The 24448-nt window shown below is 39.6% G+C and overlaps 1 pseudogene; it reads right to left on the reverse strand.

Moving 5' to 3' along the window:
- Positions 1-2993: 2993 nt before the first annotated feature.
- LOC140502374 (RNA-binding region-containing protein 3 pseudogene) overlaps positions 2994-24448 on the reverse strand; it is a 39464-nt pseudogene continuing 18009 nt past the window's right edge.

The raw sequence follows: 24448 nt of genomic DNA on the forward strand, positions 1-24448 counted from the left end.
CACATATATAGCCTATATTGAATTGCTTGCCTTCTCAGTGGTGATGGGTGGGGAGGGAGGAAGGAAGAGAAGTTGGAACTCAAAGTTTAAGGAATGAATGTTGAGAATTGTTTTTGCATGTAATTGGGAAATAAGAAAGACAGGTAATGGAGTATAGAAACCTATCTTACCCTACAAGAAAAGACAGAAGATGGGGATAAGGTAAGGGAGAAATGTGATAAAAGGGAGGGTTGATTGGGGGAAGGGGTAATCAGAATGCATGGTATTTCAGGGTGAGGGAGGAGAGAGATGGGGAGAAAATTTGGAACTCAAAATCTTGTGGAAATAAATGTTGAAAACTAAAAGTAAATAAAAAAATAAAAGTATCATCCTCACTTTCCACCTCAAGTGGATAGGTGGCAGAATTGAATATATTTACACCTTTGATGGTCAGATTAGGCTTGGATAACAAAGTCACTTCCAGGTTAGCTAGCCCAGAAGATGACAAATGCTGGGTATGGTGTGAATTTAGGAGTGTTTCAATAGCATGGGGAACATGCACTGCTAAGGAAGAATCAAGATAAATCTCCTCAGCACCAGAAACAAGGACAACTGTGACTGCTACTACCTGGAGACAGACTGGGAGGCCGTTACCAGCACTGTCCAAAGTTTTCCTATGGGATGAAAGTGTTCACCATGTTTTTTCTGCACCAACTGCATTCCCTCCTTTCTTGGAGGTGAATAAAAAATGGGAGAGCTAACTGGACACCAATAGGTGGGCCACTACTCACTGATCCAATATCAGTTCCATATGAAGCCCGCAAGCTGGTGGGAACTTGGTTAAGAGCCAGATTCGTTGGAAGGGTTAGGGTAAAGAAATCTAAAGGAATGGGGACACTTCTTAAAGGCACAAGAAAGTGGTTCCTCCTAGATCAAATGAAATAGTGGCTTGTAATTTATGGAGCAGATCACATCCTAATAAATGGTTAAGGGGCCTGAGGAATCAGGGCAAAAGAATGAAATGTGCTGCTCCCCTCAGTAAAAAGAGAGAGGTTCTGAGATATGGGCTAAAATGGTCTTTTTAGCAATTCCTGAAACTGAGATACACTCTTGACTGGGGAGGGAGGGGGACAGTGGAGAAGGCTGAGGGGTTTAAAATTGAGAGTGTGACACCAGTGTCACTACAGCAGACACCTCTTGTCCCTGCATGAGCAAAGCGACATCTCCAGCAGGAGTCATGGGAATAGCAGGCATGGCCCCCTCCTGCTAGTTCTCTCCAGGTCCGAGTCATGTGGAGTTCCTCAGTGCTTTCTGAGTTGCTTTCTCTTTTTTCTCTTCTGTCTCTACTGTAGCCTTCATTATACATTTTGTCCTGGGGTTTTTTTTGTTTTTTTTTTTAAATAAGAAAGCAAACTCCTTGCCTGGTTGATTTTGAGAGGGGAGAAGGGGATGGCAAGGTATAGGTTGGCATAGCTCCAAGAGGGCTTGCAAGGAAAAATTTCCTTTTTGTGTGTGTTTCTCTAAGTTACTTTTTACTTATTTCATCCTCCTCTGCTAGAGTGACTGCTGGCCAAGCTGTGGTCTCAAGGAGGAAGCCAGTGTAAGAATGTTGTCAATCAGAAATAGTCAACTTAATTTGTTTAGAGCTGGATAAGTGAGGATTATTATCAAGTAAGAAAGAAACTGAACTTGTCCCACTGCACTATCATGTGGGAGACAGGAATTGGCATTAAAAACTTGGGTGAGTCTATCATAAAAATGATTCCCCAGGATTCTGTTTAGTATCTCCAATCTTTGTTAAATCAGTGGGTCAAGGGAATGCTAGGAGCATGGCCTAAAGGAGCTTTTTCACCCATTAACTTGAGGGAGTTGGTAATGCTGTACTTTGGCTCTTCATATCCCAATCAATCTTAAGGTCCTCTTCTGGTCTTCCCAACGAGTTTCTTGGCACCATTTTTTTGACTCCCCCTTCCTGCCAAGGGAGCTGGATCTGTATGAATACAGAGTGCATTGGAACTGCACATCAAAGCCTATCAGATCCTCTCTGGGGGTGGGATACTACTTGGCAAAAGTCTGGAGATCTCCATGCTGCCAGGGCTTGAAAGTATAGGTTTTGATCAAGTCACCATCCTCGGGGTTTTTTCCTTGTACTTTTTGGCTTGTACTTTGAAAGGGAACTTAAGAACTGGGGAGCTGGGGGAGTCTTGGTAAAGATGAGTATGGTTTAGGTAATTGGGTGGTTTGGGTGCTGTTAAGAAGATTTTCAAATACTTTTATCTTTATCTTTTCTCTCACTAATTCTAATTCAGACCTATGCTCTGTTTCCCTTGTCTTTGAGTACTTTGAGCTGTCCCACTCAAGCAGTTGAGTTTCCTTATTCTGCCTTACATACTCTAATTTGGTCTTATCAAGGCTACTCCAATGGGGCCAGCAAAGTTTGGGGTCATCACTAGTAAAGTCAACCCAATCCTGGCAATATGAGGGACAGTCAGGACCATATTTCTTATACATTTGAAATGCATATGCTCATTCTGGGGATGATTTAACAGGAACTCCCCTTTGCCCTTATCCATCTGTCCCATTTTAAAGGTGAACATTCAAAGAGAGTAACACCACTTAACTACAGACTACTTAAGTACACACAACACACAAATACAAGTACATTGTAAAGGTTTATGACAACACAAATACAAATAATTCACACCGTGCTAGCAATCTACTTGAATTACAAACATTCAACAATTCTAACCAAGCCCACAATGAAAATGTTCATTTCAACTGATTCCAGATGCACACAAAACCATATTTGTAAGCAATTCTTATACAAATAAAATTTACCACATGCATTAAAAAAACAAACAAACAGATACATGTATGCAAAAACAACTGCCCATTCAAGTGCTGAAAAAAAAAATTAAATCCCTGCCTTATCAAAGTGATCTGGGTCAAGAAAAGGGACCCTGGGACATTCCTTAATCAAAGGATGGGCCCAATAATGGATCAGGAGTCTGAGCCTTGAACTTGCAGGGGAGGTAGGATGGGATTCTGGAAAAAAGGTCTAGCAGTGTCTAGTCCATTCCCCCAGATACTGGAGCTGTCAAGGCTCTCCATGTTCACCATTTCAAACTGCTGCCACCAATTAATGTTAACAGAATTTTAAATGTAGTTCAGCCAGGACCAGTCTCTAGTGTGAGTAACAGGAGACAAAAATGAAGCAGGTCAGAGGCAGACTGGCAAAATCAAGTAACAGTTTATTTAATTAGTTTCAGAGTGAGGAACACAGTTTGCAAACCTTTGAAGTAGTCCTTCAGTGAGCTCCCTTTTCTGCAGTAAAGGCAGAGGTTATATACATAAATCAGAAATGGGAAGGGAGAGGGAAGGTGGATTACAAGACAATCATTCCCAGGGTTGGAGCGGTTTCTCATGACAAGTTCATGAGCGTAAGACAGGTGTTTTTGAATCCTGTGGGAATGTTTAAGTTGACTGTTTCAAGATTTGGTGGCCATTACTTTACTTATGGGGTACAGAATCAGAATTCTGTAATGGGAACAGGTTCTAGTTTTTGATTTGCTTCATTTCACATACACAAATACAGAACAGCACAAGAATGTAGCCATTGTCAAGAATTGATGGATCACTTCAAGTTGCATTTTGAGTCTCTGATTCCCAAGTCAGTGTTTGCTTGGAAAATGGTGCTCTGAGAAATCCAAATTAATAGCATATTCATTATACATATCATATCGATCAATATGAAAATCATAAATTTCCCTCACAAATTCAAAAGGAACATTTAGCAATTATCTATCATTTCCTTTTTCCATCTTTGGGATCTTGTCTTGGTCTAGCAGATTGAGCAAATTATACCACCATAGGTTTTCCAAAAAGTACATATTCATTAATTTCTTTTAAAGTTTTAGCTGTAGCCTTCTCATCTGGAAATCCAGCAAAAGCTTGACCTTTCATGCAACCTTCTTTCATCAAGGGTATGTCAAACATGATCCGTTCTATTTGTGATGAAAAGTCAACATATCTTCCAAAAATAAACTTAAGATCATTTTCTTCAACTAAGTTCTTTACATAAATCCTACAGTTTGAATCCCCACTTCATAACTTTTGAAAACTGAAAGTGTTTCCATTTCTTCTTTAGAAATTCTGCCTTTTTCCAAATCTTTTTAGAGACAAATTCTGTTAATATCTCATCCAGGTCTTCTTGAATCTCTTCTTTGTCATTCAGAATGGGAGTTGGAAACATCTTTCCAAATCCTTCATTGGTTATATCTCCAGGAGCAGACAAATTACTATTTTGTTTTCCCCCTAAATCTTTTACTCAAAGGCAGCAGATATGCCAGAAGATATGCTGAATTCTATTTGTTTTTCTGCTTTACAGATTGTGGCTCCTCAAACACATCTGAAAGCAGCAGCACAGGGTATGAATCACTATGTGAAGCACATGCAGGCTTATTCAACATTTCTTTTATCTTGAGCCTTTTCCTTACATGGCGTTGCTTTGAGGTTGTTGGTCTTTTGGGTTGAAAATTAGCTAATTTCATCAGTTTTCTTATCCTCTTATGGGTTTCATCATCACTACTTTCATATTCTGATTTTTCTCCGCTTGATCCTTCACCTTCTTCTGGCATAAGAGGCTTTTCAGGTGGCAAAGGAGGTGTGGGGGAAGAGGTATGTGCACTGGCATATACTCTTCATACATGGGAGTTCGGACAATAATTGGTCCAAAAGATGGTCATCATAAGATGAAGGATCTGTACATAGAACTTAGGCACGCTTGCCAAAGTATTTGCTATGTTGCCTAGTATTGTGCTTGAAGGTGGTAGATACAAGTATTTGAGGCACGGATTTAAAGGAAAAGTTAGTCCATGGTTTGGTGCAATTCCATTTTCTATGGTCAAACAACTTGGTTCTTTTTCTTCTTTATCTTCCATAGGTTCATCAGACCTTTTATTTTTCCCTGAATATGAAGTCTGCCAGAAGGAGGAAGCCTGGTCTTGTTCTTTTGCTGATGAAGTCTTAACAAAATCTTTATTGCTGCTTTTTCATTAGGGAAAGTAGCAAAAGCAGCGTGTTTCGAGTGTCCTTTTTCCAACAGGACATGCATAGACTGGGCAGTGAAGATGATGGGAGAACTGGAGCGTCTTCTCGGGAGATGCTCTCCTGTTCATGCCTACCGTGTATATGTCCTTAAGACTTGCAATTGAATTGTATTTGAGTGAGGGAGGGCTATGCTCACTTTTTCCTCCAGAGCCATCTGGGACCAGTGACCAGATAATGATCAGGACGACTGATGACTCAGGATGTAGTGGGAGGCTTTGCCCTTTTAAGCCAAGGTCTTTCTGAGTTCTCACTTTGAGGCAGCACCCATTCAGTGATTAGGCCTGTTTAAGAAGTGAGTTACGGAAAGGCCCCGATAATAATAAAAAAATCAAACTGGGAGACGAAGAACCTCAGGGTTCCTGGATGAAAAACAAAAAATTGCTATATACAGTCTGGGTGCTGCCAAAACAAATTAAATCCCCTAAGACCTTTTAGGAAGAGAAAACAAAGTCTACCTGTAAGAGCAATAATTATCTTGGGCTTTACTGTCTAGATTTCTTTCTTAAAGACTATGCCTTAAGCCCATTTCTTTTCTGCTCTTATTGATTGACTGTGGGTGGGGCACCAAGAGTGGTGAGCTTGGTACTACTGGTAGAGGCTAATTTTTTCTTAAAGTTTTTTTGTCACACCAGCCCTGCATGCTTATTATGGTAGCATAGCCTTAGCTAGGGTGTTCCCTTTAAGTACAGTTAATTCAATTCTCCTTGTTCTGAGCCAGAGGGCTTAGAAGATCAATTTGCTGGTGGAATTTCCCCCACTTCTGCCCCCAGGAATAGCTGTCATCCAGGGACTAAGTATTCTGTATCTCTGTTTCTTTTTTTTTTAAAAAAAATTATTATTTATTTATTAACATTCACATAAATTTTAAAAGTTTTAAAAAATAATTTAATTCTTTCCCCCTTTTCCTCCACTCCTCCACTCCTTGTGATATCAATTACATATGTGAAATCATGCAAAACACATTTCCATGTTAGTCATGTTACAAAAAACCCCAAGAAAAATAAAGTAGAAAAAAAAATTCTGCTTCAATTGGCATTCAGAGTCTATCGGTTCTTTCTCTGGAGGTGGATAGCATTTTTCATCACAAGTCCTTAGATTATCATATTGATCAAAATAGCTAAATCATTCACAGTTGACCATTGTACAGTATTGCTGTTATTGTGAACAATATTCTCCTGGTTCTGCTCATTTCGCTTTGCAGCAGTTCATATGTCTTCCCAGGTTTTTCTGATACTGTCCTATTCATATCTTATAGCAAAATAGCATACTTTCACAATCATAACACAGTTCTTTCAACCATCCCTCAATTAATGGACATCCCCACAATTTCCAGTTATTGGCCACTACAAAAAGGGTTGCCATGAATATTTTTGTGCATAGAGATCATTTTTCTTTTTCTTTCATCTCTTTGGATACAGACCTACTGGTGGTATTATTGGGTCAAAGGGTATGCAGTTTTATAATTCTTTGGGCATAGTTTCAAATTGTTCTCCAGAATGATTAAATCAGTTCACAATTCCACCAATAGTACATTAGTGCCCCTATTTTTCCATATCCTCTCCAACAGTTGTCAATTTTCCCTTTCTGTCATATTAATCAATATGATAGGTGTGAGGTGGCAGCCCAGAGTTTGCATGTCTCTAATGATTTAGAGATTTAAATGATTTAAAGCATTTTTCCTTACTTCTATAGAGAGCTTTGATTTCTTCTTATGAAAACTGTCTTCATATCTTTTGACCATTTGTCAATGGGGAGTTGACTCATATTTTTATTTCTGGGAAAACTGGAAAACAGTTTGACAGAAATTAGGTATAGACCAACATCTCATGCCGTATACTAAGATAACATCAAAATTGGGGGAGGGGGAGAATTTATAGCAAGTTGGCTTTGATTTGAGTGAGATGACCCAGGATGCAATGTGAGACCCTGGCCCTTTAAGGCTGAGGTCTTATCACATTCTCACTGTGAGTGAGATACACATATTCAATGAAAAGGCTTCTTTAAATTATTCAAGGGATGGCTCCTTTAATAAAAAAAAAAACCATACTGGGAGCGGAAGACCCTCAGGGTTTCTGAGTAAACAAGAAACAATTACTATTAAGTTATTACATTCACTCTGTCCTAGATGGGTGGGGTCTTGTTGTCCAGTTTATGAGCTACAGAGTGCATTGGGTTTAAGACTTGATCTTTGAGCTAGAAATGTAGCCAGTAAACCTAAAGGAAAAAAAGGCAACTTTTGGCCATGGAGTGTACCATAAAGAGGAGAGGAGAAGAGAGAGAAGGAGAGGGGAAGGGAGGGGAAGAGAGGAGAGGCTACTCACTCACAGGTTGTGTTTGTCCTTTGTTCTTGAAGAGGACCATGGCATCAAGATGATGACATGACTTGTAGTTGGCTTTGATTTGAATGAGGGAGGGTTGTGCACGGTCACCAAGATTACTATGATCACTTAACTACTTTTTACTATGTACCCAACTTATTCCACTGATGCATTTTGGCATTGCTGAGAACCCTGAAATGTCAGGTTACAGGGAAGCTTCCACCTGGAATGAATTCACACACTCAAACCATCTTCCAATCAAGTGGCAAGGTTTATTGTAACACCAATAATATGGGGGCCAAGGTTCCTAGTGAACCTGCTACTTAGTAAGGGTAAGACTGATGCCTATATACAAAAATGACAGTGAAAGGATATGGATGAGATCAAGGAGTGGTTGGTACATGCAAATAGTCTGGGGTGGGCCAAGAGCAACAGTGAAATGAATGTCAAGTAAGCTAGTTAGATGATCTAGGTGGGCTGGCCTGGGCCAGTTGCCTTGGGCAGAGATACCAGTGATCTGGGCTGCTGAAATTATGGGAAAATTCAGGGATTGAGTTGCTTTCAAAGGCATGGTCTTTTCTTTTTGGAGGGTCCAAGTTTTATCATCCCATCATTCCCCCCTCAAACAAATGGGATCCCAAATCTTTTGAGGGTAAAGAGCTAAGTTCTCTGATTCTGAAACTGCTTCCTGCTGGCAAGGGATGTAACACTGTCCCTACTTGGAGGAGTTCCCAGGGATCAATTTGACTGAAAATGAGCATAGGCTACATCCAGGGGATGATGGGTGGACATGGGCTGGTGTCCAGTATTCACTACCAGTTGTAGGTGAATGGTCCATTGTCTGAAAGATACAAATAGAGTTATCTGATCTTGTTAACTTTCTCAAAAAGTTTCTACTCTGATTCCAATTCCTTAAAGAGATTAGATGCTTTTGGGATTTAGTCCTATGCAGGAAGCCTTGGGTTCAATAGTCATACAAATGAATTTGCCAGAGACTGACTTTTACTCTCAATATAACAATAGATTTGGGTCTATGACTAGGTCAAATATCCATTTTTCTATAAGTTCCCTCCCTCTAAGGAAACTGATTGCACTGAAACTCTCTTCCCCAAACCAAATTGAAGATATTTCTGATTTGATTTCAGTAACTAATAACAATACCCAATTACTAAGTTGTTTTAGGTAAGGTGGATTTGTTTTCTTTTCAAGACACTAGTTCCTAGGATCCATGGCCATAAGCCATCTACTAGTTCCCAGGATTTCACATCATAAACAATCTCACTGAGCTTGCATATCAATACATAATCTTAAGATAATGTAAACATCTGAGTTAAGTTGTAAACAGCACACTGCACCTACACTATGCTTAATCACCATGATATTGTTAAAGTTAATGTAAACTTCATTCTTTGTGTTCTTCTCAATAAATCAAGTGAGTACTGGTCAGTAAGTGGGGAATGAAAACTGGAATGCTGTGTGTGCCTTTGCCAGTGCCCATCGAGGCTTAAGGAAATGTTGTAGGGGTTAGTGCTCCCATTCTGGCCCGTCCTTTTGAGAAGAGTACTTAAGAGATTCTGTAGGAGTTGGTGTTCCCATAGCCAGCAATCCCACTGAGAAGAAGAATAAAGCAAATAACCCCTTATCATGTCTCCATTGTTGTCCTTCTGGCTGCCAGATCAAGAGTGAGCCTGTTAGAGGCTCCTGTGTTACAGTTGTTTAGGATATAGAGTAAGGAATATAATTTTAAGCTGAATAGCTTAGATCTCAAACACACATTTAATTATCTCACCCTGGGTCTATGGGACAATAATTCACATGACTATGCAGGCAGGCAGATGACAAGCCCAAGTACTAATTGACCCAGTTGTTTGGGATATGGAATGACCACACATTCAAGTCAGACCAGCAAGATCTCACATACTTTCATTGTGCTCATATCTTTTACTGACCATTTGTTGTGATAATAGAAATTTGCTATAAAAGGATAAAGCAGGGATATGATTATATCAAAAATGATAGTATAAAATATTATTAGCTCTTTTTAAATTCAGATAATTTAGTTTTCCAACCATGCCGTGTCAATTCCACCTCATAGTCAGACTTAGGAATAGTCAGGTGGATAACACTCTTTTTCAAAGGAAAACAATGGGGAAACTGAGCAAGGAGGATCTCATCTCAGAGTGAGGCTAAGACTTTCCTCTCAACTTTTCCAGAGGCAGACATCCGCCTGTATCACATTCTCTCTGAGTAGTTTGTGGAATTTCTCTCAGATGGTAGATTATTGACTATTGATTATGGATGGATTATTATGATACATCAGACAACTCAAAATCAATTACAGTCCTGAGGGCTTTACCTCAAACAACAAGTTTCACTAATCATAGGGGAAAATTTGGGGAAAATTTATCAGGACTTACATCTCAAATTTAAATTTGTCCCAGTGTAAAAGTCAATTGTTAGAGATCATTTCTATATACTTAAATTCTCCAGAAGCCAAGTTCTTTGTTTAGGAACTCTATACCCTAAACCAACTCCTTGGCAAGTTTACAAAATAACCCACAGAGAAGGGGTTGCCTAGCCACTCCATCTGCCTTTAGAGTTTCTGTGAGCTATGCCTTTTGACTAGTCCTGAGGACTGTCTGAATGGGTAGAACCAATCTGGATGAGGCTTTCACCTTATCCTCTCCTTTTCCACACACACAGTAATCAGGGACTAGTTTTAGGTTTAAACATTAAAAATAACTCATATCTTAGTTAACAATGTTAATTTTTTCATGAGTGAGAGCCAAATTGTTTTAGTTTCAACTTCCTCTTAACTATAGGCTAAGATGAAAATACTTAGTTTTCTGAATGGCAGTTACAAAACATTATAAGACAGAGTTAGCAGGGAAACAATTTTTCCACTGTCTTTTTAGGTTCTTTCATTTCATACTATAATAACATCCGGGGAAGTTAGGTGGTGCAGTGGATAGAACACCAGTGCAGGAGTCAGGAGGACTTGAGTTCAAATCTCACCTCAGACACTTGACACTCACTATCTGTGTGACCTTGGGCAAGTCACTTAACCCCAATTGCCTCATCCTGGGTCATCTTCAGTCATCCTGATGAATATCTGGTCACTGGATTCAGATGGCTGTGGAGGAGAAGTGAGGCTGGTGACCTGCACAGCCCTCTCTCACTCAAAACAAAGTCAAGTACAAGTCATGTCATTATTTCTCTGATGGCATGGTCTTCTTTGGCAACGAAGAATGAACACATGCATAATAACATCCAAATTATGAAAAGCTGTTTGACATAACTGATACAAAAGTTTACCAATTTGAAATTTGAAACAAACTCATTATCAGTCAGGTTACTTCAATCTTATTGAACACATTTCTAAATTATTTTACACAGAAAATTGGCACCTCATCATTAATATGTTAAAACTACAACTTTAAAAGAGTGGGCTTATGAAGCGCAGAAGTTTCACTGGCTTCTTACCTCATACTGTTGATGGGATCTAATGTTGCCCCAGCCCCAATATTCTAACTTCCTTATGGGTCACACTGAACAGCTTGCCCACTGCCCCTAGCTGGCCACTGCACCCAGATCCAATCCACATATTTGAACAGTGTGTACCCAGTCACAATCATACCATTGATTTAGTCCAAGACAGGACCACAATACCTAATTATACAGCTTGACCATGGTTTTGATTTAACTGCTCAAGCAATTCCCAGGACAAGAGATGAGCACACTTGGGAAGCAGGACAAGTAGGACAGGCAGCAAGATTTAACATATAGTGTCTTCACACTCAACATGTGCCTCTGATAGACTTTAGGTGACTTACCCCACCTACCACTGTCTTAGGAAAACATAAATAGAATGGAGGAGGGGAAAAAAGACCTTCTGAGGTAAGTGGTATATTTGGACTTGGGACTTGGATTCTAAACCTACTTCTTGTGATTTTCTGACTGTGCAGTCTTAGTGCAAGTAATTTCCCCTCTCTGGGTCTGAATTTTCTCAATGGTCCAAAAAGGAGGATCTAGAAGGACATGAAGGACTCTTTCTGAACCTAGACGACTTGGTATAAAACAAGTATAATTGGGCCCATATGGAGCTTATGGGATTGAGGGCTCTCAAATGTGCTCCAAGAGTGAGAAAGCAGAAGTACGGGAATGTGACATGATGGTGTAAGTGCTAGCTTATTTCATTCAGGTCAGATCAGATGCACCTCCAAAACAAGTAATGGGATGTATTAAGCCTACCCCCAGCATGAAACTCAGTGCAGGGTATTAAACTTATAAGACTCTCTAGGTCTTTTTCCTAGAGACTCAAATCTTGAGGCAGATATGGGTGTGTCATCAGATAAGGCAGATGAGATTCCTGATAAGAGCCCTAGGTTTCTTTATTCCCTTTGGTACTCACAGTGGTTAGAATCTATTGTGAAGGCCACTTAAAAAAAAAACCATAAAAACATTTTATTAATATAAATTAATTATAAATTTATTAATTTATAAAGCTGATAAAATAATCAAGTAGCATTTTACTTTTCCCAAATAAACACCTAGCAACTGCCCTCTGTGTTTTATCTGCAGTGCTGATGAGTGCTATTTAACCCGAAATTTTGTTCTTGCACAGTAATGGCTGCTTCATAAAGCTAGCACTTCCACTTTTTCAGGCTTCTCCTTTCCCCCAGTAGACAAACATCTGGAAATCTGAAAGCATCTGCATTGTTTGTATTACTGAGCCTTTCATACCAATGAAAGTTCCCATGACCCTTGCTTCTGGGCTTGGGTTTGTCTCTGAGAGCAGGGTTGATTATAGTCTTTTTTCATGTTTATAGAACATTCATTTCTTTCATGAGAGATAGCCAATATGAGAAATTGAGAAATCATCTCAATTAATACAAATGTATAGTTTCCTTCCCCATACATCCTGCTACATAGTAGGGAAATGAAACTGTGATCCATTTTCTGCAAGTAAAAAGTGATAAAATATTGGCAAGGAAAGTTATAAAACAAACAAAATGAGAAGTAAAAACAAACCAAAAAACCCGCTAAATGAAATGCATTGGTTTCTGACAAATATCTACTCCAGTGGCTTACCCAACCCACTTAAGAAAAGGATTTCAAAAATAAAAGTACAGACACTAAAATCCTGTCAATCTTATGCCTCCAAAGGAAAAAAGGAAGTGCTGCTGGTGGTCGGCATAGTAGCAACATGAAGGGACATCGCTATAGAAGCTTACCAGTCTACTCTGAAGAAAACATCTTTTTCTTCTGTGCAGTGAATTCTGACCAAAGTTAAATAACACTAAGACAATCTTTGCACTGATGTTAGGAAATGCTCTGACAGTAAAAGTTGACTCCTCTGTACTCAGGTCCAATATACAAGAACTCCTTCCTCTATGAACCATATGTTCTAATCTGAATTTGTGGGAATAAAACTTCCCCTGGCTTCACAGCCTGTCATAGTAGCCCCTTCATCTCTTTCATCCTTGGTTTGTACTGAAACAGGACTGATGAAGTTGGTTTTTTTTTATCCTTCCCAAGGTCAAAATTTGGTATGTATTCCTACTATGTTTCATCTTCTCTTTAAAACAGTGCTATAACTGATCAAGATCCTTTTTGGATTGGCAAACCTGATAAGCAGATAGCCAGTGACCGTTGAGCAAATGTCTTGCCTTTCCGTTCTTTTTAACAAATTCGCTTTCCTAATCCTAAGTAGACTTTCCCAGAAAACAGTCAGGATCCCTGGCCTAGTTAACACTTTTCTTCCCTTTTTGTGCAAAGCTGGATATTTACTCTTGTCCCGTGTTGGGGTATCTTGCCTATTTTCCATTGTGTTTCACACATCATTTATAGTCGTTCACTTATTACATCAGCCAGTCTCCAAGATCAAGGCTGAAGGTGACCTGGCAAGGGCACACAAATTCATCAAGAGCAACTAAGTGCTCCCTCATCCTCTTCCATACTTGTGTATCAACTCTTCACTAGCTATCTTCCTCCTGTCACTTGTGATGCAAAGGTCATTCTGAGGCTGTACAGATAACAGGAGATTACAACACAATTCTAAAGCCTCTCCTCAGTATAATCTATGAACTGGTGTTAGAAGAATCTTGGACTTCTTTTTATGACTGTGCCCATCTTGGGCCACAAATGGGGCCAGTTGAGACTCTAAAATCCCAATGCAAGTTGGATAATATTGGGATTAAAAAAATATTACTTTCATCAGCTGTCTAGTGTCATTGAGTACAAGTTACTATTATCTTTTTCAGCCGTCCCTCACTCAAAACAGTCAAGTGCAAGTCATGTCATTATTCCTCTGATAGCATGGTCTTCTCTGGCAATGAAGGATGAACACACTATATCTTTTCAGTCTAGGTCTAGCCTATTGTTTTGAGATGAAAGAAACGTACAAGAGACAGAGTTTCTGGGTAATTAATAATCAATATATTAATTAGGCTTGCAAATAATAAATTGATGGGCAGTGGTCTCTCTCATTATGAAAGACAAAAATATGGAGATCCAAAAATGCTTAAATACCTTTGGAAAAGGAGGTGACCCTGCCAGGTGAAAATCAACTCCAATTGGTGAACAATTAATGAGCAGATGGGCGTGTTAATGAGGAGATGGCTTAAAAGCCCTTAGCTCTTCCTGTTGAGAACGTGACTTGATCATGACCTGCCTCCAGCAATCTGGACAAAGGAAACCATCTCTACCCAGACTACTCTGGTTGTTTTTCTCCTTCATAGGTTAGGTTCCCCTAGACTTTAGTGGTGGGCTGCATGGCATAGACTTACTTCCTAGAAGCAAGAACTCAGATTAGATTCTGTTTGTAAGGTCTTCTAGTTGGGTGGAGTCCTGCCTAAAATGGAAAAGCATGTACCCAGAGGATTTAGGCAATCTCTTCTATCAACAATGTCCTCCAGAGCCTTACTGAATGACCTGCAAGGGCTGGTCCCTGAAGGAGGAAATAGAAAGGAAAAATGTCAATCCCAACTTGGGATTGTTAATATAAGAGAAAAATAATCATTTCTGTCACTTCTTTCATGGTGCTTAACTTCAAGGATATATGTACAGATAGACCAATTTTGTGAATTTGACATCCAGCTGTATTTCACTCACATCCTCATTGTGAACTTTTTTTCTGCCATCAAGATAGCAGGAGTGCTTCAACAGTGGCTAATTTCAACCCACAGGTAGTCTAAGAGTTAGCGCAGCATTTCAGTAGTCTTGTTATTTTGACTGTCTCCTTGTTTACCTTGCACAGAGATTTCATGATATTTCCATCTAACAACTTGCTTCTTTGGGGGAGAGGAGAAGGTACCTGCTTGGGATCATGGTAGAAAAAGTCTCTGGAATCAAAAGGGGAGCTCAGAAAGGAATAATGTTGTGGGTAGTCTGGGCACTTACTTGAAATGGAGGATCTGAGAGGAACCAGCCAAACAGAAGAAGGGGCCACAGGCCCTAATGTGCTTTCAGTTTGAGAAAGCTGTGGGCAGAGTAAAGCTCAGGGTGAAGAGGCTGCTGTGGCATAGTAGAGAAATAGCAGAAAGTCAGCTAGTTATTAATATGTATTGGGAATAAAAAGACCTAAAACAAGGTTCATACTTTCAAGGAGTTCACATTCCAAGAAGAGAGACATGCAAATAATCGTCTACATACATAGACAGACCATATCAATGGAAGTTAATCTTAGAAGGAAGTCACTAGTAGTGAAGGGGACCAGGTCAGGCATCTTTCAGAAAAGCTTTGAGCTGAGGCTTGAAGGAACCCCAGGAAATGAGAATTTGGAAGTACGAGGAAGGAGGATTGGAGTCATGAGAGAGAGCCAATGGTCTATCAGATGACTGTAGGGTTATGTGGAGGGGACTGAAGTATAAGAAGACAGGAAGTGCAAGATGTAAGTGGAAGTAGACTATAACAGCACATTAGTTTCTTCTCTATCCTGTCCCTATTTCTCAAGGGGTTATAAGCTCTCTATATAACACTCTTTCCCCTAGATCGATAGTTATTGAACCCTGGCCAAAAATCTGACAACAACATGCAAGCAGCGGGGAGTAATATGAATCTTTCCCTTTGGTCATCTCCTGGGGTACAACTCTGTCTGTCTTTCTCTCTGTCTCTATCTGTGAGTATCTCTCTCCACTTCTTTGGGGTGTCCTTATTGATAACTGACTCAAATAACTTGCCCAAATGTAGTCCTTTAAAACTGACTGAAATAAACTTGCCCCATCTAAATCTAAATTCTTGATTAGTAGGTAGGAGCAGGTCTCTCACAATGCAGAGAGACAATCCTTTGGGCTTCTGCGTAAAGACCTCCTTCTTTTACACTTGAGCATTCCCTTCCTTCTGACTTTCCATAGAATTGCCCAAAGCAGAACTGCAATGCTGGATTCTATTGCAAGCTGGCTCTGCTCAGTTGGCAGAACTTAGAGCTCATGTTGCCGAAGCTACGGGAGCAGCTAGGTGGTGCAGTGCATAGTGCTGGGCCTAGAGGTGGGAAGACTAGAGTTCAAATTCAGTGTCAGATTATTACTGACTGTGTAACCCTGGGAAGGTCACTTAACCTCAGTTTCCTCATCTGAAAATGGGATTAATAATAGCACATATCTCATATAGCAAGTGTTACAAAAATGTTGGTTATTAAATTAAGCTCTGGCAGCTTAGGCAGCATCTCTACTTACTTCATAATGAGGTATTGAGACACTGTCACAGTACATAGAGCCCTGAACTTGACATCAGGAATCCTGGGTTCAAATTCTTTACTAGGTGATTCTGAGCATATCACTTAATCTCTCCAAGCCTCAGTTTTCTCATCTATAAAAATGGGGCAAATAGCATCTACTCCTTAGGGTTGTTCTAAGGATAAAAAGAGATAATATACATAAAGTGCTTTATAAAGGCTAGTTATCATTAATGAGTTGCTTCTTATTCCCTTTTGCCTGATGTGACAAGAAAATATGGACTATTCCATAAGCTTACCCCAATGGGAATCAACCTCTTGCTATAAGATGAACTTGTTCCAAGGAGAAACTTGGAGTTGAGCGTTCCATATTATAGAGGAAATGGGTAACTGGCTAAATGCCAGGTCTGCTTCCAACTCCTCTTCAGGTCTGGGTCCTGTTCGTTATTTTCACTATCCAGTTTCATGTTAATCTGAGTCACAACCATGTTTTATCAGCCAGTTAGGTTTTTGTGTGGATTGTTAGCTTCTTCCATTGAAGGGCTTGAGATTTTCTTAAGGAGGCTTTTCTGTAACTCTGCGATTGGCTCATCATCCACAAATGAGAGTAGTGAGAGGGACTTTGTTGTTGTGCCTTTAATACACGATAGCCTTTATAATACAGGTCAATGTATTTCATGAGCATATTTTCTCTACTGAATAATGAGTATGACTTGACAAATTTCTATCAGGGGTTTTCTCTTCTTCTCCACAATAAGGATTAGTTTTGCCTAAAAAAGCCATAAAGTGTTTTGGGACCTGATTGGCCCCTACCTCTGTTGACTCAGCTGAATGATGTACTGAGTGCATAAAAAAAAAAAAGTCACTTCAAATTTTGAGCTCCTGTGATGTGATAAATGACTGAAGATACACAGTCATCACAACCTCTTCTACTGATCAACTCTCTATGGACCCAAGGTCGGGGTGGGGGTTGGGAGGGAATGAATTTGCAGAGGATAAGTGCCACTCTATCCTTGTTGCATGTAAGTGCTATGTTAAGGCTAAGTAAATCTTTTGTTGACTGTTCAGTGACTTGAGGGCCTTGTTTCATCCCCAAGTAGAGCCTGACTAGAATGCTAGTATTAGACCTGTGCCTAACACTGGGCATCCAAATATCAAGAAATAAGGTCATTTTGTAATCAGGTTAGTATTGCTCCATTTCTTTGCTTGCCTCAGAGTCATCACTTGAACATCCAAGGATACAGATGAGATAGAGGTTAAGGAAAAGGAAAGGTATCTTGCTGTGTAGATGTCACTTTCTTATGGATCATGGACACTGAGTAACTATATGCTAGGCACTAGGGATACAAGTACAAAGAATGAAACAATTCCTATTCTCAAAGAGCTTATGCTTACTAAGGGGGACAACATGTACATGTAAAATATATACAGCACAATTATGCACTTAATAAAGAAAAAGTAGTGTAGAAGGGGTGATGGCCCTATCAATTAGAATCAGGAATATTGGCATGAAGATGATAGTGCTTGAGTTCAAAGAAGAGGGACTCTGAGACAGAGCTAGGTAGGGAATGCTTTCCAGACATGGAGACAGCCAGTATTGAGACAATGATGGGAGATATGATGTAGGAAGAACAGAGGCCAGTTTGGCTGGATTGCAGAACACATGAAAGGGAACATCCAGTGAGGCTGGAAAGATAAGTTGGGACCAATTTGCAAGAGATTAGAGATGGAAGTTAAAGATAAATAAATACTCTTTCATTTCTTGGGAGCTACAACAGAAATCTCTTAAGAATGTTTCCTTTGCTGCCCGTGACCTAAAGAGTTCATGCCTTATGATCTTGAGAATGCATGGCTTTGTAGGACTCTGGGCACAGAAGATTTGAACTTGGACTGTTTGTTTCTCCACTTCCAGAACCTTCTACCTGCAGTACCCTTTCTATTTCTACATTTCCACTGGGGGACTGGAGGTTGAGTCCCAAAAGTGGTGGCTCTATCCTCCTTGTAACTCAGTTATAAAAAATCTTTTTTTATATTTTCACCTATTTTCTCAGTTGCATTTTACAGTGCTATTGGATGACTTTTCTTAGCAATAAACTAAAAAGAAAAGATGGACTAAAGATCAGTTTAGATGCTAAATCTGTTGTGTCCTTGGGCGCTACATGTCTGCTTTGTAAAGACGTGTAGGGCTTCTAGGTCTCCTAGTCACTAGCGCTGATATAAATAAATCAGTTAAAACTTTGTCAGGAAATGATCATAATCTATATTGATTTTCATTCTGTTGAAAAATGGAAATCAAGCCTTGATCCCATGATTCTCCCTCTCCAAGACAATTCATTTCCTGCAACTTCAGATTATCTAAGCCTATGTCTTATTACTTCTACATGCTCAGTTGGTTGTAGCCTCAATTTTGCATCACATGATGCCTCTATATTGAACAGCAGCCTCTGAGCCAAGTTTCAGACTCTGGAATGAAACCACCAGCCCAGGCTAGGTAACCTTATTGTAAAATAGTGTCCAAAGCAATTCCAGGCAGGGCAAACAACTTCATGCACATGGTGGGCTATTTGGTCATTTCCTGTCAATGTTCATGTTCCTTGATGTTCTATGAGAATTTCATGGCAGGCAGAGTAACTGGAAGTCTGGCAAGTAAGAATCCTAATCCTCTCTGGGCTGGCTGCTACCATGAACTCTTGCCTAAAGTTAGTTCTCCTCTCTAATGTGCTTCTTAGTTTGGTAGGCACTCCCAATCCCTTTCTTGATGAGTCCCACTGGCTCAAATTGCCAATGTCTGCTGCTTCTATGTGTCAAGGGTAAGAACTTGATGTATACATGAGGAACGTCTTGATGCCCATTATTAGTGAAAAAACCTCTCATATTCAGGACTGACAGTATTCCTCTTTTTTCCTCCAAGTAGACACTCTTGCAATTGTCAGAATGAGCAGATGCAATTAAAAACTTACTACTAATTCTTGTCAGCTATGTAGAGCAGTGGATAGAGCACTGGGTCTGGAGTCAGAAGATCTTAGTTCAAATCCAGTCTCAAACATTTACTAGCTGTGTGACCCTGGGCAAGTCACTCAACCTCTCTCTGATTCAGTTTCATTAACTGTAAGATGGGGATAAAAACAGCACCTACCTTGCAGGGTTGTTGTGAGAATTAAATGAGATTTGTAAAGTACTTAGCACAGTATCTGGAACATAGTGGGCACTCTATAAATGCCCATTCCCTCTCTCCTTTGCACTTTTTTTTCTATTCAGTCACCAAAATAGGGCTTCCTAATGGAATTCTGTGTTTTGGCTTCCTATCCTGACTTGCTCAGAGATCTGGTGGACAAGCTCTCTCCAGTCTCCTTGCTTTTCTTTGGAGTCATCAGCGTCAGCATCTCTCAAGTAATGAATCAATGGAAGAAGAAACTGTGGTGTCTGTGACCCAATCATTCAATGTTTGCTCTGTAAGCAATTTGTAATGAGGCTTGTATTTGAAGCATGTACAAATTACCTAATATCGAGGAACAAATTCTGTTCTCTGGGGACACATAGTCTATGTCTTTTGACTTGCTTCCCCAGCATCATTCAATAAAATCTCAGTCAGTGTTGCATGGGCTTAAACAATCTCCTTTGTACAGGTAAAAAACACAAGCAGCCCCAAATGCAAAGTTTAAAAGATTGAAAAAACAAGGAACATTTCATAAAATTTACCAAATATTTCTGCTTGCCTTAGTCTTACAGGACTTTTTTCAATACAGAAGCAAAAATGAAACTGGCTTCCTCTTTTTAAAATTAATTAATTTATTTTTCATTTATAACATTCACTTCCATAAGTTTTAAATTTTCTCCTCCTTCCTTTCTCCTCTCTCCCCAAGACAGCATTCAGTCTGATATGAATTCTACACATACATTCCTATTCTCTGTTGAGAAAGGACCAAGGATCATTCTGTGATAATTATTAGACTATTTGGAGACCTGGCCTCTTCTGAATAGAGGATTTTTACTGAAAGGGCCAACCAAATCTGTACATACCAAGGGCAACAGAGATACCTGTAATGGACCATTCTCCTATGTCTTATCTCCTCCTGAGGGAACTTGAACACCTTGATAGTAGAGACAGGCCCACTTTTATATTTGCTTCCTCAGTGCAAAACATTGGTCTGTGATTGGGTACACTTATTTTGTCATGTCCTTTCCAGTGAATTATAGGAAATCTACATCTTTTGTACTTGTGAGCTCCTATCTCTACCACTGGCAGGTACCTCAGAGATCATCTACTAGACCAACTCTTTCATTTGACACATGAGGAAAATGAAGCACAAATTACCTTGCCCCTGAATGAAAAAGTTCTCTTCAAGAAAATGAGTCCTACTGAAATTTCTCTGGTCACAGTGGTTTTGCTCCAGAAGAAATGGAAAGTCCAGCAGATACCAAACACTGTGGTCACTGACAGTGGGGAAGCTATGAAAGGAGAAGTCTCCACCGTGTGTTTGTGTTCCCTTTGCAAAGTTTATTATTGAATAAAATTCACTCCTTAAAAAAAGAATGATAAAAGAGAAGTTAAAAGGGAACTTTGTAATATTTCAATGCGCTTGCACAACATCAACTCATTATTGTAATAGATTTTCTTCAGATGGCAGTTGTAGACCATTATTCCAAGTCTATTCCAAAATTTCCAAATAAAGATCTTTCCAAGTATCAAACATCTCCATGGGAAATGGGAAATGCAGGATAAAACAAGTTGAGTAAATGGAGATTAATGGATTAGTTGAGCTACAGATTCTTTTTAACTAAATGTATATCCTTAAAGGATGTTTGAGATTATGACTCTGCTTAGCTGAGGTTCTTCAACTGTTATGACACCAAAGGACCCATGGCATTGGAAAGGTGTGTGTGTGTGTGTGTGTGTGTGTGTGTGTGTGTGTTTCTGGTGACACTTATGGCCAGGTGTTTTTTCACCTTCTGGGAAATCTTGAGTGATGCTCTCGTTTCCTGGTACAAGTCTATATCTCTTGACATATAACCCCTACTGTTTACCCCATCTGATCCCTCTGACCATGAGTTGCCACCCATCTAGTCCTTATCTACTTTAAACAAATTCTCTCAAGCTCTTGAGAAGATGGGTGATAAAGATGCCCTCTCTGACATGGGCTATTTTCAGTCTTACCTTAGGTATCTGCCTCTGTAATGATATCTGCACTAGGAATTTTGAGCTTTAAGGCCCAAATGGCACAAGCTGTGGGAACATTTCTTGGTACTGTTTGAGCCATTCCCTGCATGGTAGAGAAGTCAGAGCTATTGCTTAAAGATGAGATTCATTTAATGCCTGAACACTTGACCTCAGTTATGCTGATCAGCATGCAAGAGTGATCTGAAGCTTGAAGTGGCAAAAGGAAGAAATTGTTTCCCTTTATACATGGCAAACAACCCAGGTGTCTTATCTAGAAATTGACTCCTTACTGGCCAATCAGCTACCATTTCCTTATGTCTTTCTTTGAATCCAATATAATATCAATGTGGGGGTCTAGTTCAGCTTCTGTCTTGTGAGAAAATGGTATTGCACTGTATGAAACTAGTTGTGTGTGACTGGGAAATTCAACCATCTCTACATGCTATTTAGAGACCCTTAGCTAAAGAACCAGATTATTCTGACCAGCAAATTCAGTAAAATCCAAAAGACTGCTAGAGACCAAACAGGCCTCAGAAGCAGAAGCTTCCAAGGTGAACTCTATGGCCCCCAATCCCCTTGCTGGAATCATCTGCTCACCACAAGAGGATAGGAATAGAGTATGGCTACGAATTTCAAGCTCCCTCCTTTCCAAATGAAATCAGCAATGCTAAATTCAACATCCTTAATTTCAACAAGTACTGCGCCTAGTTCTGACACAAAGTTGACAAGCTCAAGAAGGGGAAGGTACAGTAGCACTATAGTGCCATCCCCAAGGTAATGCAGTAAAAGGCGAAGCAATAGCCCACCCTGAAACTGCTATCCCAAAAGGTCCAAGCCCAGGGCATGCTAAAGAGGCCCTTCCAGAGCTTATCCCAGTCACCACTCTCTCAGCCTTCAACCTGGATGTGGTGAAACTGACCACCAAATTGTGGCCTGCAAAAGTGGTCAGTTCCTGGTCCGGCTGATGCAGAAAGAGCAGGGTAGTGATCACTTTCATGGCCTACATCCCCAAATGATCTCTACTTTACCAAGTTGGTGGAGCACTATACCAAGATTCTCATTCCATCCAAAAGCTTCTTCATGAAACTCAAGAAAGAAACAGAAAACAGAAATTCTTTTAACAGAGGCTTATTCTTCTGCCCTGAGCAGAACTGACCATACATTTGATTAGTTTGAGATTAAGAGAAAAACCAAAGAGTATATACCAGGAAAGATAGAAATGTGTGATTTCCCAAACTCCCAGTTGCATGTCTTTAATTCAGGCATTCCCTGCTCAGCCTCACTGGAATCAGTCCCTACCAGGCACTCCAAATGTACTGCCAATCCAGCCAAACCTGTGCATACCTTGCCAAAACAATGGCAATTTTTCCTTTTGGGAAAAATCCTCTATGCAGAAGAGGCCAGGCCTCCGAACAGTCTAATAAGTATCACAGGGTGATCCTTGGTCTTTTCTCAACAGAGATACCTGTGATGGACCATTCTCCTGCATCTTATCTTCTCCCGAGGGAATTTGAACACCTTGATGCTAGAGACAGGCCCACTTTTGCATTTGATTCCCCAATGCAAAGCACAGTACCTGGTCAATAGTAAATGCCAGTAATGTTTGTCATTCAGCCACTTGAATGAACAGAAATGGAACAAGTGGGTAGGTAGGTGTTCTCCTCTTTGGGGGAGGGGCAGTTCCCCTTTTAAACTTTAGTGCATTAGTTGGTGATTTGGTACACTTAATCTGTCATGTCCTTTCCACTGAATTACAGGAAATCTACATTTTTTATACTTGTGATCTCCTACTTCTACCACTGGTAGGTACCTCAGAGACCATCTACTAAACCAACTCTTTCACTTGACACATGAGGAAATGAAGCACAGAGTACTTTGCCCTTGAACGAAGAAGCTCAGTGAGGAAGCTCTCTTAAGGAAGATGAGCCCTATTGAAATTCCTCTGGCCACAGTGGCTTTGTTCCAGGAGAAATAGAAAGCCCAGCAGATACCAAACATTGTGCTCATTGACAGTACGAAACACATGAAAGAATAAATTTTCACTGGGTGCTGGTGTTCATTTTTCCCAGTTTTTATAACCTAGCCAGTGTAAGTGAGCACAATCCTTCAGGCAAACAAATGGATATTCAATGAAAGAAATGACTTTCAAAAATTCTTAATGAAAAGATAAGAATTGAATAGAAAATTTAACTTTCAAGTATAAGACTCATGAGAAGCATAAAAAGGTAAACAGGGGAAATCATAAGGGACTTAATAAGGTTAAACTGTTTACATTCCTGAATGGGAAGATGATATTTGTAATCCATTAGTCCTTTTTCATTATTAAGGTATTTGGAAGGAGTATATATAGCTGCAAGGTGCAGGTGTGAATTCAATATGATGGGATGATATCTAAAAATTAAAATTAAAGTGTCAGAGAGTAATGTACTGGGAGAAAGAGAAATGGAGAGGTAGAGTAAGGTAAATCATCTAACATGAAAGAAACATGAAAAAACTTTAACATTAGAAGGGAAGAAAGGAGAGATAAGGAGGAATGAATGAACCTCAGTCTCATCAAAATTGGCTCCAAGTGGGAATAGTACACCTATGCAATTGGTTATAGAAATCTTTCTTTCCCTACAGGAATTTAGGAGGGGAAGGGAATAAGACAAGTGGGGTATCAAAGGGGCCGTATTTGGGGAAGAAGTACTCAGAAGCAAAATACTTTTTATGAATGACAGGGTTTAAGGAGAGGGAGAGAGAATGGAATAAATGGGAAGGTATTGGATGGTGGAAATTGCAGTTGGTAATAGTGACTGTGAAAAAAATTTTGAAGAAAGTTCCTATGATAAAGGCCTCATTTAGCAAGCACAGAGAGAAATGAATCAAATTTATTTTAAAAAGTCATTTCCATAATTCATAAATGATGAAAAGAAATGACAAATTTTCAGATGAAGTAATCAAAATTATATATAGCCATATGAAAAAATGCCCTAACTCACTATTGATTGGAGAAAGGCAAAGTAAAACAATTCTGAACTACTATCTCAACTATTAGACTTGTTAATAGAACTGAAAAGGAAAATGACCAATGTTGAATGGGATACGGGAAAAAAGGAGACATTAATGCACTATTGGTAGAGTCTTGACCCCATTCAACCATTCTATAGAGCAATTTTGGAACTATGCCCCAAAAGGCTACAAAACCATGTATACCTTTTGACCTAGAAA

The sequence above is a fragment of the Notamacropus eugenii genome, chromosome 4, assembly GCF_028372415.1.
Source record: "Notamacropus eugenii isolate mMacEug1 chromosome 4, mMacEug1.pri_v2, whole genome shotgun sequence".
In the NCBI taxonomy this organism is placed as follows: Eukaryota; Metazoa; Chordata; class Mammalia; order Diprotodontia; family Macropodidae; genus Notamacropus; species Notamacropus eugenii.